A 15,422-nucleotide genomic window follows, 5' to 3' on the forward strand; every position below is an offset into this window, starting at 1 on the left:
CGGCCAAAAAAGAAAGTAAAGTACCACAACTCCATACCTCGCGTGTACCAAATTGTTTTCGCCTGGTAATAATATTAGAGGAATGATCACCCAAAAACCCTGGTAACATATACAATCTTCTCTCATACTAAAAAGGGTCATGTAATTAAAAATGTTTTGTGGAAATTAACAGAATTATTAAAGTAGAGTAAAGTATATATCATTTTCTTTTCTTTATTAGTATACCTAATCAAGGAAATTATGTCCTCAAGCCAAATTCACTCCCCTTCCAATTCAAGATTCCTTCGCTGAGGGAACGACAACCACCTGTGGTACTGACTAAATCTAAGCTCGGCCAAAAACTACAAACGCTACCACAATATTTCATAAATATTTACTATAAACTGTTATACTAAGTCGAGTACCACTTGTATATCCATGGATGAGTTGATCCGTACCCACAACAGGTAAGAATATAAATATCACTATCGTTACACTGGTGAATACCGATGGGAAAAAAATTCTTATCATCACACTACCAAATGCTAAGGGATCATTTTGAAGCATGCAGAAGTGTGAGTAGCACTGTCACAACTTGGATGCACATATTTACACACTACGTAAAGATTGGCTTATATGCCTTACTGCTGCTTAGGTACGAGCAAGTTTGCCAACAGATTATTCTGCACAATATGCAGACACGAGAACAATCTTTGATTGTACCAAGATGTTTACAGCCAGACCAAACTACCCTTCAGCACAAGCTTCCACATACTCATTATATAAGCATCACAACACATTGGAGGTGCTGTTAGGCGTAACCCCCTTAGGACGTACAACCTTTGTGTCAAGTGTTTATGGAAGGAATACTTCTGACAGATATATAGCAGAAATTGAAGTTCTTGACAAAGTAGAGCCAGGGGATGCCATTATGGCGGACAGGGGGTTTCACATTGGTGACCTTATACTCCAATGAGGTGCCAAGTTGTATATGCCACCATTTACAAGAAAGGAGGATGGCAAAGGAAGGATGCTAAATCATAGTGAAATAACAAAGACAAGGAACATTGCATCATTATGTATCCATGTAGAGAGAGCAATCCAGAGGATGAAGACCTTCAAAATTCTTTCACAACCTATTGGCTGTCATTTGTGGCCACTCATGGATTACATTGTGGTTATTGTAGCTGTGCTTTGCAGTATGATGCCTCCGCTTGTTAAGGTTTGAGTGATGTAACATTTGTGTCAAGGTGTAATCAAGAGAACAAAAAAGGACAAGAAGTTTCTGTGTATGAAGTGTGCTGCGTATTTTCAAGTTACTGACTGTATTATCTTGACCAGTGGTACTTGCAAATTAGCAGCTTAATACTGTATGCGGTAGATCTCTTTATCCCCTAAAACACAGGTCTCCCTGTTTGCGACGCTCGCCAAAAAGGACAATGGCGGATCGTCATGTTTGCAATTCGAGTTAATTTTGAATAAACGCGGGCAAGCAGGTTCAAGCTGGTATTCTCTATCAGTACTGCCACCCTTTAGCTACTATTAGCATACTTGACCTTTGTACTACTGACCTCCGTTGTTGCCAAGTATCGCTTTTTTTACCCCCCCCCACTGCAGCCTGGCCACCCTGGCTGTGATATATGGCAGCGTGCTGACTGCTCAGAAATGTCAATCTGCGCTTTCCTCTCACAAGCAGTTTATGCTAATTGGAAACACTTGTTTCCCCAGTTGTCACACTAGCTTTTTTTCGTGCGGTTTTCCCCTGTTTAGCATCAGTTTACCGCACGCTTTCAAGGTGACATTATGGCGAATTCTAGCTCTTCCGAGTCAGTGCCTTCCAGCCCACTGCAAAAGGGCTTTGTGACTTCTACCCCTTCCAAACCCTTACTAGGGAGTGCAAAGGGCCTGAGTGAGTCTGCTATAGGCCTAGAACTACTGAAAGCCTCTGTGGACTATGGTAGTGATGTTGGTGTGTGGTCGAGCCTTGCAGAATCAGACACTTTGTCGTTGAGTGCTGAGTCTGAGGTGCAGGAAGAGGCAATTGCTGTGCCTAGTACCTCGTCAGGCAAGGCTCCACGGCAGAAGGGAGTGGCGTATGGCAAGGGGGCAAAGAGGAAGCGAAGTGGTGACCCCGGTTCCCAGTCATTGTTCTCTGCAGGCCGGCCATTGTCCCCAACCTCGGGTCAGGCCGCCGCCCTACCGCCTCGCACCCCCAGCCCCATTATCTCGTCATCATCGTCTGCTGTGATTTTTCCAGAGTCTTCGGAGTCTCCTTCACCACCTCGGAAGGGAAGTAGGCAGTCTGGTAGTCATAGAGGTTTCTGTAGGCCCCGTGTTCATGCTGGCATGAGTAGGAAAGTGTCTCCTAGTGCTAAAATTAGTGGTAAGGTTTATCGCAGTAGGCAACTCACCATCCAGCCTACTTTGAGTGACCTTGAACCTTCTCCCACTCTCCCCACCACCATCACAACCGCACATTCCCGACCTACCTCACCCACTGCCACACGGCCTGCCTCACCCACTGCCACACGGCCTGCCTCACCCACTGCCACACGGCCTGCCTCACCCACTGCCACACGGCCTGCCTCACCCTCCGACGCACCCACCCACTCCCAGGCTAGGCAGGGCACTCTGGACGCCTTCGTGTGGTCTGAGGGCTCTGATTTTGTGCTAGAGGATCTGCCCTTTGATTCAACTGGGTGTGGGATCCAGGCTGACTTCCCTGTCCCCGAGGGTGGTGAATGTTTGGACTACCTGTTGCCCTTCCTGGATGACGTAGTCATGCAGCATATTTGTACTGAGACCAACAGGTACAAAGGACAATGTGCTGGAGTTTGTGAAGGTGAAGGTGCAATGCCATCCACGTCGCGGATGGCGGCATGGGTTCCTGTGATGATCCGGGAATTATTTGTATTCATCGGCTTGATGTTTCTCATGCCACATAACTGGAAGCACAAGCTTGAGGAGTACTGGAGTGCTGACGACCTGTGCCCCACACCCATCTTCAACAAGTACATGACTCGGGATCGTTTCAGGCAACTCATGACGTACCTGCACTTCGCAAACAACGATGAGCCTTCCCAGACTGACCCCCTATGGAAAGTGAGGGAAATCCTGAACATGATCAAGGACAAGTTTATGACGTTCCTTCGGCCCTTCAAGAAAGTAATGATTGACGAGTTCTTGGTTTTGTTCAGGGGCCGTCTTCGGTTCGTGCAGTATGTTCCTAGCAAACGCCACCGCTTTGGAATAAAATTTTTCGTGCTGTGCGACTGCAAGACAGGGTTCATCCTAGACTTCGTCATCTACATCGCCAGCAATGTGGACTTGGACAAGACCGACCCCCTTGGATTCTCTGGCTCTGTGGTGAAAGTGCTTCTGGAAAAGTACTTCGGCGGGAATCATGTCCTGTATACTGACAATTATTATACAGCACCGAAACTCGCCAAGTACCTTTCAGAGCACGGCGTTGGCTCCTGTGGCACTGTCAGGAGCAATAGGGCACACTACCCTGCCTTCCCCGAGGCTGCAAGATCAAAGCGGGGAGACGTGCACCTGAAGAAATCAGAGAAGATGCTGGCGATATGGTGGCACGAGAAGAGGATCGTCAATATGCTCACCACACTACACAAGGGGGAAATCCAAGCCACAGGGAAGGTCGACAGAAGGACTGGCGAGCCTGTGATGAAGCCTGATGCTTAATTGACTACAACGTCAATATGCGGCTGGTGGACAAGTCCGTTATGATGATCGGAGAGATTGACTGCCTGAGGAGGAACCGGCGCTGGTACAGGAAGGTGTTCTTGCACTTGCTTGATATGTGTATGCTGAATGCCTTCATCCTGTATAAGATCAAGAACAGGAAGCCAGCTACTTACTCTCTCATGCGGGTTTCAAAGACTTGTGTTTACCAGCTGCTTCAGCGTTTTGGACAGGTACTGCCATCAGGTCCCAGGCGCCACTCACAGACACGTCCAGACCGCCTACAATGCCAGGACTACCTTCAGTGACACCACCTCGAGCCACTGCCTAGCACTGCCAAGAGGGGGAAAGCACTGAGGAGGTGCTATGTTTGCAGCCACACCACCCGGCAGGAACGAAGTTTTAGACGCACCTCCTTGCAGTGCAAAGAGTGTCAGATTCCCCTGTGCGCTTACCCGTGTTTCTTTGACTGCCACAGCCTGAGTAGATATTGAAAATAAGGGTGGAATTATGTAAACAATACTGAGAGTGACAATGATACTAGTGTTTAGTTTTCTTGTATGTACTGACAGTGGCAGTCAGTTGAGTGTAAATTAGTGTATGTAGTTGTAAAAGCACTGACAGTGACAGTGATTTCAGCATAAATTATTGTACATAGTAATAATATAAGTATTGAGAGTGACAGTCACTCCAGTGTAAGAAGTTGAACGCATTTTTTTCTGTTCTATGTTGTGCCAGTGACAGTTTGGTGTGTAGGAAATATTATTCTTATAAGTAATGACAGTGACAGTGATGAATTAGGCACTAAACTGACAGCGAGAGTGAAAGTGAGCGATAAAAATGAAGTGTGAGCGGCCAACAGGAACGAGAATAAAGTGACTGGCGTAAGGCAGAATAAAAGCGCGCTGCGGTGGTCTTTCTCATTCCCGCTTCACAATACTGGCAGTGACAGTGATTTTTATGGCCGTAATAGTGACATGCGAGCCTTTGGGAAGTACTATGATGGAAAATAATGTAGTATATGTGTTTTTAACTGTGAAAAAGGATATGTTTGTTCAGTGACGGGAAGACCGCCGCCGTGCTGCATCTCGGCCATACGCTCCGTTGATTTTAGCCTTATTTTCAGTGCATATTGTACAAATACGAATTCCATACTACCTGTATGTTGTAGTATAAAGTGTACTGTGAAGATTGAGGCTGTGGTAGAGGGGAAACCGGGTTGTTGGACGTGTGAAAGTGAAGATATTGTTACCCAACTTTGCAAGTCTCCACAAGTCCTTGGGTAGTCCACAAAGGCTCAACGCCTATCTCTGGAGAAAGCTGAATGTAAGTACTATCTGCCATAAAAATTAGAATGTTCTAGGATTAATCTCTGATTTTTGGCAAATATTTTCCTACAGGTACTCATACCGCGATACAACCCCGCCACACGGGGGGGGGGGTCGGCTGTTGACGGCCGTGCTTTAGGGGTTATACATGCAGATCCATGTGCACTGTTGGGGTCTTGTCTACCCAGCCTGTGGTGCCATAGGCATCTTCTTTGTATTGGCTTTATATGTTTTCAGTATGCTATTATTCTGTTTCTGTCTAAATAAGAATTAAAGAAATAAAAGTGATTCTTTACTCATTGCCCACATGAATATACTATAGTTGGACAAGGCACTCAGTTAACACACCTTGTCATTCAGCTGATGAATGTCTATCTATCTATCTATCTATAGCCCGACGCCCTAATCCTGCAAAGGGTGGCCGCAGACAAAACGCCTCCAAGTCACTCTGTCACCCACCATTTGACTCCCCTCCCCCCAACTCACCCCCCCTTCCCTCATATACCTCTCAACTCCATCCCTCCACCTCATCCTCGGTCTACCCCTCCCTCTCTCTCCCTCCACCTCACCTACATACACCCTCTTAGTCAGTCATTCATTCTCCATTCTCTCCACATGTCCAAACCACCTCAGTGTATTTCTCCTAATCTTTTCAACCACATCCACATCTACCCCACAACGTTCCTTCACTTCTTCATTCGTCAACCTGTCCCTCCATGTCACTCCACATGCTCCTCTCAAGTAACTCATTAAAATGTAATTTTAATTATATCATGGATCCGTGAGATAATTAATTTTGTGCATTTAGTCTTTTTATAATTTGACAACAGATAGACTAAATATAATAGGGATATGTGCCATAATGTTAACTGAAACAAGAAAGTTAAAAATCTATAGTCTTTGGCCACGTGTGACTAGTGAATGACCAGCTTAAAAAAAAAAGAAAGGGAACCCAATGTAGACATTCCATTAACCCATCACGTCCGGGGGTTGTTTTCACCACCCAAACCACCACCAGGTGTTTTTCTTAAAAATCATCATTATTTAAACCATAATTTCTCAGCTAAACCTATCATATAAAAATATAGTATAATATAATATTATAATATAAGGCAATAATCATAATAATAATACAATAACAATAATGCTGCAAAACACTAGATCATGTATACATGCCACCCAGATGTCCCCAGGTCATCATGTATACATGCCACTCAGACGGGATGCGTTAACAATGCTCTCAGGCAGTGCTGGGTACCACTGCTAGTAAAATACTGTACAGTACCTAAGTACACAATTCACATATGGATTATTGAATCACCAAGGCAGGGAATAATGTATATACGTACGTAACAAAAATATATTTATAGATAATAAGTAAAATACTATTAATGTGACCCGTAAAAATAAATTTGATTTTTTTTCTCTATTGTGGAAAGTAAATTTCTGATTATTTTTTTTTTCTCTCTCTCTGTTGATTAAGAAGTACATAAAAACACATAGTCATACCACTTTGGTAAAGCTGACTTTAGGGCACTGAGGAAATGTTCTGAGTACCACTGGCGTGAGATCCCTGCAACACCAACCATGAGGAAAGACAATGTATACAGTCAGTAACGAACTATGCAAGCCCTGCTTGGGCTCCTAACCTCGCTGAAACACACTACAACACCTTACAGAACAAGGCCCTAAAAATAATCACAGGTTGCACACCTACTACACCTACAGCAAGAAACCAAAGTCTTCAAAGTCAAGGATCACCTAGACATGAGAGGCACAAATTCTTTTTGCTCTGCCTCCACAAACCCACACCATCCACTACACTACATGGCAGCACATCCACATACACCAAGGAACATCAAAATAACACCCAGCACACAATATCATAAACAAATACTGTAGTCACCTCTTTCCCCTTGCCAGCCTCAAACCAGTTTCTAGAATCATAACCATACTCAAATCACTTGCCGTTCCATTCGATCACTTATAGACAATGCACAACTGCATGAACAACCTCCTGATATCCACCCTTCAGAATCCAACCTCCCTCGTGAGGACAGGGTCCACCTGGCCAGGCAGAGTTGTGGGCACCATCCAGCTCTCTTGAGTTATCAGAAGAGACTGGATGACTTCGTTGCTGATGACTGTCCAGGATGCATCACAGCATCCCATACTATTAAGCACACTATGGAAGACTGCACTGCACACAATTGCCTGCGCCAACAACACAGCCTGGTCTCAGCCGTGGCCTTCCTTAGGGATTTGGGGTTGTTCGGCCAGACTGCCTAGGGAACAGCTACTACTACTACTTGTGGAAAGGACTGGGGGATCAGCTGGTGAGCATAAGGAGTATCTGCAATTTAATCAAAACACTGGATACAATAATATGTGGGGCCCAGACATGAACAGAGATAAAATCCTGTTTACTACAGGCACACACACACACACACACACACACACACACATACACACTCACACACGTAGAGGGATTCAACCGAGACGGACGTGCGACATCGGTGCTCCGTACCGAACCAACACAGCCAGTGGCATTACCTAAATTAGTATCTTTGCATGAGTCAAGCTCTGTACTAAGTTAGACTAAATGATTTTTCATTATTAAAAGGAAAAAAATAATAAGTTTAAACAAGACTTGTTCAAACAGGAAAGAGAAACAAGACGAAAGAATATGCTGAGTCATCTGAAGTTTGTTTAGACTACAACAACACGGGGATTGTAAGTACATACTTTGAACTTTTAGTATTGCAAAAGGGATACATACTTTAGTAAAGCAAATTTGGAAAAGAAAAGGGATAAATGTAAAAAGCAAAATGATGATTTCTACCAAGAACTGGTTGAAGTGGAGACTCACAATAGACTGGTTGAACGTGTAAACAAACTAGAAATGGCTTTCAAAAATGAAATTGATGAAATAAAGAAGCAGATGCACTTGCAAAAGGAAGAAATAGAAAAACTAGGAAGGGAGGCCAATAAGAAAGACACAACCATCAGTGAACTAACAGTGCAATTTAGTACACTTAGGAAGAAAATGAGTGAAATGGCAAGTACAGTAGTCAATCACGAGAGTGTTAAAAAAAAGAGTTCAAAAATGACACAGAGACAATTAGGCAAGTAAGCAGTCTTATTGACCAGAGCAGTGATATTGAGGAGAAGATAACACAGGTGAATGAAGCTGTGCAAAGCTACAAAAATGATGTGGAAACCACGTATGCTGAAATGGTGAAAGTAAAGAAAGACTTAGAAACAAGAGTGGAAGAAAAAAAGCATTAAAAAGGAAGTGAAAAGAATAATCCAAAACAATCCAAAGTTAGTCAGAGATTCAATAGATATAAACAAATCTATAGTAATCACTGGTATAGAAGATGAAGAAGTAAAAAACAAGATCACAAGAGACAAAAAGGAGATGGCAAATGTAATGAGCTTACTGAAGGAAGTATCAGAGGAAATCTGTAGTAAAGACATAGAGGAACACAAAAGGTTAGGGAAATATGAGAAAAGCAAGACAAGACCTCTAAAGGTGACTTTCCAGAGTGTAAACACTGTGGAAGAGATACTAAAAAATGCAAAGAAACTTATGGAAAAAGAGGAGTTCAAAAATGTATGGATAAAAAGATGCCTAACACAAGAGGAACTGGAATTACTGAAAGAAAAGGGAGGAAGCAAAAACAAAAAATGAGGGAAGATCAGAAGAGGAGAAGAAGAAATTTTTTTACAAAGTAATAGGATTGCAGGTACGAAAGTGGTACACAAACAGGATGGAATAAAAAGGAGGAAGGTAGTAGAACCATGTCATGACAAGTACATAAACAAGATGATAAAGTTGATGTACTCAAATGTGGATGGAATGGTATCTAAATTACTAGAGATGAATGATTATGTCAGAGATAATGAACCACAAATAATATGCCTAACTGAAACAAAATTAACACCAAGGATATCCAATGACATACTAAACTTAGAGGAATACAATATATGGAGAAGAGACAGAAATTTAAAAAAAAGGAGGAGGAATTATAATATTAACTAAGAAAAATCTAAAAGTCAATGAAATAAAACTAGATATACCATCACAAGTAGAACTGATTGCAGTAGAGATCAACACATCTGAAGGTAAAATAATTGTAGCCAATTTGTACATGCCACCCAGATCAAACACATGGGAAAGAGATGAATATGAGGACCTGGCAGAGAGTACAATTCAGAGTTTAAGATCATTACTACATAAAATGGAAGAGAAATCAGAAATAATTATACTAACTGGGGATTTCAATACAAATATAAATTGGAATACTCTAGATATAATTAGCCAAGAAAGCTGTTGGGACCAAAAGCTCCTGGATCTTGTACAAGAGTTCTTCCTAACGCAACATGTGAGGGAAACCACCAGAAAAAGAAGACTTGATGTACCTTCAGTGCAAGATCTAATATTTACTAGGCAAGAAAATGATATTGACAGTTTAATATATCATCCTCCACTCGGCAAAAGCGATCATGCAGTACTAAATTATAACTTCAGGATAGCATATGACATAGTAAACAGCAATGACAGTTACAAAAAGAGCCTAAACTATAAAAAGGGAAATTATCAAGACCTAAAGAAGTATTTCTTAGAAGTTGATTGGGAAAATGAGCTTAGAGGACAAGATTTAAATGCTGTATATAAAAAATTCTGTGAATTTTATGAAATAGGAGTCCAGAAGTACATCCCACAGCACAAAGAAGCAGATAAGAAAATACAGAAATAGTTCAATACAGAATGTAAAAAATCAAAAGAAAGAAGAGATTTGTTGTGGAATAGATCATTCATTCATTCATTCATTGCCAGACGCCATGTATCCCAGACGGGGTGGCCAAGGGCTTAGAGTTAATTGTTTTACAGGGAGGGGCACTAATCCTCCACCAACCCCACTTGACATGTAGGGATGCCAACAGCATCTGGTGTTCCCAGACGGTCACCCATTCAAGTACTACAGAAGACATAATAGTGAAAGGGTTTATAATAATTACAAACAGGCAAGAAACGATTATACAAGAATAAGGAGGGAAGCCCAAAAACAGTTTGAGGAGGATATAATAAATAAAAGTAGTGATCAACCAAAGCTGTTTTACAGCTATATCAGAAGCAAAACCAAAGTAAAAGATATAATACAATCCATTATGGACGAGGGAATCACTTATACACAAGAGAAAGATATTTGTGAAGCACTAAATAAGAATTTCCAATTAGTTTTTACAGAAGAAAAAAATTTTGAGAGAGACTATGTGGAACATGCATGTCCACACATACTACCAGATATACAAATAGCAGAAAAAGTAATACAGGAGGAGTTAAGTAGATTAGACAGAGGAAAAGCAAGTGGTCCTGATGAAATTTCATGTTGGGTACTAAGAGAATGTGCAAAGGAGTTAAGTAAACCATTATTTTTAATTTTCAAGAAATCCTTGAGTCAAGGTAAACTACCTGATATTTGGAAAAAAGCAAATATTGTCCCCTTATTCAAGAAAGGAAATAGACAAAATCCACTCAACTACCGACCAGTATCACTAACCAGTGTTATAAGCAAGGTATTAGAAAAGCTTATAAGAAAAGCTTGGGTAAATCATCTAGAAGAACACAGTATGATAACAGAAAGACAGTTTGGTTTCAGTATAGGAAAATCATTTGTTACTAATCTGTTGAGCTACTATGACAAGAGTAACAAACACAATACAGGAAAGGGAAGGATGGGTGGACAGTATCTATTTAGATTTCAAGAAAGCTTTTGACACAGTACCACACCAAAGACTTTTATGGAAACTGTACCATCAAGGAGGAATTCGAGGCAAACTGTTTTGTTGGATGCAAGACTTTCTCATAAAAAGAGAAATGAGAACAGTACTAAGAGGAAACTACTCATCATGGAAAGAAGTGACTAGTGGAGTACCACAGGGTTCAGTGCTGGCACCAATCATGTTTTTAGTGTATATAAATGATATCAACAGCAACACTTGAAATGAGAGCTATCTGAATATGTTTGCAGATGATGCAAAAATACAAAGGAGAATTACTAACACAGACTCTTGTAAAGAGCTACAAGAAGAATTATATAAACTTCATGAATGGGGTAGTACATGGCAAATGGAATTCAATGTGGACAAGTCTCATGTAATCAAGTTTGGTAAAAGTGGAAAAAGACCTGATTGGGATTATAAGTTAGGAAATAAAACCCTATACACATCAGAAAGAGAGAAAGACCTAGGTGTGATCATCAATAACAGACTATCTCCGGCTGACCACATCAGCGAGAAGGTATGGAACATGTATACACTGCTTGCAAATATGAGAATAGCATTCACATACATAAATGAAGACATGCTAAGAAGGATAATAACATCATTCATTAGACCAACCCTGGAATATGCATCAGTAGTCTGGAGTCCTCATCTCAAAAAGCACATAGTCAAGATTGAAAAAGTTCAAAGGGCCGCTACAAGATGGATACCAAGCTTAAGGGACCTAAGCTACGAAGAAAGACTAAATAAACTGAATCTACCAACACTACAGGAGCGAAGGAAAAGAGGTGACATGATAATGCTATATAAGTGCATATCAGGGAAGGAGAAAATAGACATAAATGATTACTTAACATATGGAGAAGCATCAGCAAGAGGACACTGCAAAAAACTGCATAAGAAGAGAGGTGATAAAGACGTAAGGAAATTCGGTTTCCCAAACAGAGCAATTGATCAGTGGAATGCACTACCGAATGAAATAGTGTGTGCCAAAACCATTCACAAATTTAACGATATGTGCGATAAATATGGTTTAAGACACGGGACAGTACGAGCTTGACTCATTCCTGTAAAGATACAATTAGATTAGGTAAGAACACACACAGTAATAGCATGAGGGTCTTGCATTACTGGAAATAACTTTTTCAAAACAGATTTGTCATAGAATATTATAGCTTTTTTTGCATCGTTTGCAAGTTCAGTTTTGTCTAAATAAATCCTATCCTCTGTTATATCTTTCTGAGTGAAGATAACAAAATCACACCAAGTATATCCTGACACACCTAGCTGTGTTTGAATTTCTGTATACCAGGGAGAGGATGTCTTAAGCTTCATTTTATCAGTTTCCCCAATGGTAACATGATATCCTGGTATATGAGCCAGTTCCCTACCAGTCAAGTGTCTGTTACTATTGGGCATTCTGTTTCTAAAAGACCTGTTCCACAACATTTACAATTAACAATCCCATCTGGGGTGGCTCTAAGGAGAGGGTTTTCCTTACTGATGAACATCCCACACTTAGCTACTGTGAATTTTTTGTGCTCATGTCTCATTTTACTATATAAAATTTCTTTGCAACAGCTTCATGCTCATTGCCATACTTTGTACACAAATTGCCACTGAAGTTTGACAGCCCCATTATTTGTTTAACCACATAGTTGTCTGGGCAGTCATGTCTATAGTGAGCATCCCCGTGCATTGTGGTTGACGTCACTGCTCCAATTCTTTGTTTTTTCCAAACCATTAATCTTGATTGTTGTTTTGTTTTTTCTTGTAGAAGAATTATTTGTGTCAGACAAATTTTGTTTGACAAACTGCAGAAAAGAACCACTACACTGTATTGTTGTATATGCCTCTGCAAGTTCAGGAATAGTGGGGGGACATATTTTTCTGTTTGGATGGATTAATGAGCTGGTCAAAGCTGGAGCCTGAGCCTTGATTTCTTATTTTTATTTATTTTTTTTTAAATAAGAGAACGGAGGAAGGAAAAACAAATGAATAAAAAAATAATAATCCATACACCAGATTACTGGTGTCCTCTGTTCATAAAATATCTGTAACTGTTAGACTTGAACAGCTGTGAGTTGAAATTTGGAGGGAAACAACTCTAGGGAAGCGTGTTCCAGAAAGATGCAGTTCGGGGAATGAAAGAATTCTGATAGGCAGAAGTTCTGCAATATAACTGAGTGACATTCTAGTCATGAGCGCTACCAGATGCCCGTGTAGCACAAGGGAAAGCATGGAGAGGTGGCACCATGGATGCAACTTCGTCTGAGCATTTGTCAAAAAAATATCTGTAAAATAATGCAAGGGAGGCAACATTCCTTCTTACTTGCAGAGGAGGTAGTTTATTTGTAATGGCAGGGTTGTTAATAATTCTAACAGCTTTGTTCTGAATATTGTCGTTGTTTTAATGCAACCTCTCCACATCCATTTCACAAGGGTGAGCAATATTCAAGCTGAGAGCACACATGACTCTTATAAATTACAGCTAACTGCTCATTAGTGAAGAAGTTACAGACTCTGTACAATAATCCAAGTTTCTTTCAGGCAGTTTTAGCAAGTGATCTAACATGAGAGGTCCAGCTGAGGACGCTGTTAAGTGAGACGCCAAGAATTTCAATACTTTTGGAGATGGGAATATTAGTAGCACTGAAGGTAATGTACGAATCTGGGAATATCTGTCTATTAGTAAATTGTATACGTTTAGTTTTGCTAGCATTAAAAGAAACAAGGTTGTTTTGTCCCCATTCCCTGATGGTGAAGGAGTCATTTGCCTTGCTACTCTCCTTTCTTTGGTAATTATATACTTGCATTTCACAATCTTCTAAATAATTATTATTGAAAATTCTGTTGCATAAGTGATTTCACACATTATCTTTACAGTAATAATAGCTTTTGGTAACCAAATATCTAAGCCTATAAAATACATCTATTTTAAAGAGAAGGCAATGTTTATATTTCTATAGAATTATTGATACTTGGTAATGATATGAGACAACGTATAGTATACGTTAACTCCAGTTATGATTACTGTTATATAACAAATTTACCCCACTCCTTAATAGAACTAAAAACCATATCTATCAAAAACAATTTTACTCAATTTCAAAACTTTCAAAGTTAGAGATAGGTAGTGCTGGGAGTAAAGTTTGTATTTACTAGATGAAAACCATGGAAATTTAGATTGAATTCAAGCTACAAACTATTAGGATTTTTTAACCCAATCTTAAGCACAGGAGTCATGTTTACACTCATTTTGTAGAAAAGTATGACCAAGGTATTAGTGAGAATGAAGAAATTGAGTGCAAAATTTCTTGTTTATTTCTTAGATCAGAAATATGCCATGCACAGCTGGTTGTGGTTGAAAAAACCCAGTAAAGTGGGTAAAATTGTGTTTTTTTTTAAGTGGGTTTTACTGGAAAAACCCAGTTGGGTAAAACCGGGTTACCTACTTTGGTGCCAACCCTGTTTCCACATCCATTCCACAAGGGTGAGCAATATTCAAGCTGAGAGCGCACATGACTCTTATAAATTACAGCTAACTGCTCGTCAGTGAAAAAGTTACGGACTCTGTACAATAATCCAAGTTTCTTTGAGGCAGTTTTAGCAAGTGATCTAATATGAGAGGTCCAGCTGAGGGCATTGTTAAGTGAGACGCCGAGAATTTCAATACTTTTGGAGATGGGAATATTAGTAGTCTGTCTATCTATACAGTATACCTAGGCTGCTTCCCCCAAGGAAAGGGAGGTAGCCGAGACAGGACGACACACTCCCTATTTACTCATCCATTCAAACACATTCATTCGCATCTTAGTCCCAAAGGGGAGAACGGACAGATCCTCACCGCAGCACACTGCACAAGGGTCAACTGCACAATGCAATCAGTGACATCCGCACCAGGGACCGACAGCAGAGCTGGTTTACCCCTGCCACATCATAACAGACCCATCCCCTTACCCGCACCTGACCTGACTAGCTGATCAGACCAAATGCGGGAGAATATCCCCTCGGCTGCGTCATCATTTATTCATTCACAATTTCTCTCCATTTATTTCTGTCACACACAGCCACTCTTCCTTGCTCAACAGACATCCCTCTCGCATCCAGCGCTCTTTTCACACTGTCCATCCATCCTATTCGTGGTCTTCCTCTCAGCCGTACACCTCTCACATCAGATCTAGTTATCTTTTTAACCAATCGCTCATTATCCATTCTCTCCATATGCCCAAACCATCGCAACACCCTCTGCTCAACTCTACCAGCTATCTCCCGAACAACTCCAGTTCTCCTTCCACTTCATCATTTCGCACTCGATCCATACGCGTCACTCTGCACATACTCCTCAGACACCTCATCTCCATTACATTCAAACTTTTCCTCTGCTAAACCCATATTCCATGTTTCAGCCCTATATAACGCAGTCGGTACCACAACACCCTCATACAGCCTTCTCTTTACATCTATTCTAGGTGAACGACAGCTAAACACTTTTTTCATTCCTCCCAGCACTTTTCCTACTTCATTTATTCTAAACTTCATTTCTGCATCTATTCTTCCATCCACAGCAACATGTGACCCTAGATATTTAAAACACTCTACCTCCTCAAGCAACTCGCCATT

General features: G+C 40.8%; 1 pseudogene; it reads left to right on the forward strand.

Moving 5' to 3' along the window:
* The window catches only part of LOC145395242 (uncharacterized), a 49,365-nt pseudogene that overhangs the window by 2,130 nt on the left and 31,813 nt on the right, over window positions 1-15,422 (forward strand).

This window comes from Coenobita brevimanus, chromosome 30 (genome assembly GCF_032717465.1).
Source record: "Coenobita brevimanus isolate Jiangsu-jjx chromosome 30, ASM3271746v2, whole genome shotgun sequence".
In the NCBI taxonomy this organism is placed as follows: Eukaryota; Metazoa; Arthropoda; class Malacostraca; order Decapoda; family Coenobitidae; genus Coenobita; species Coenobita brevimanus.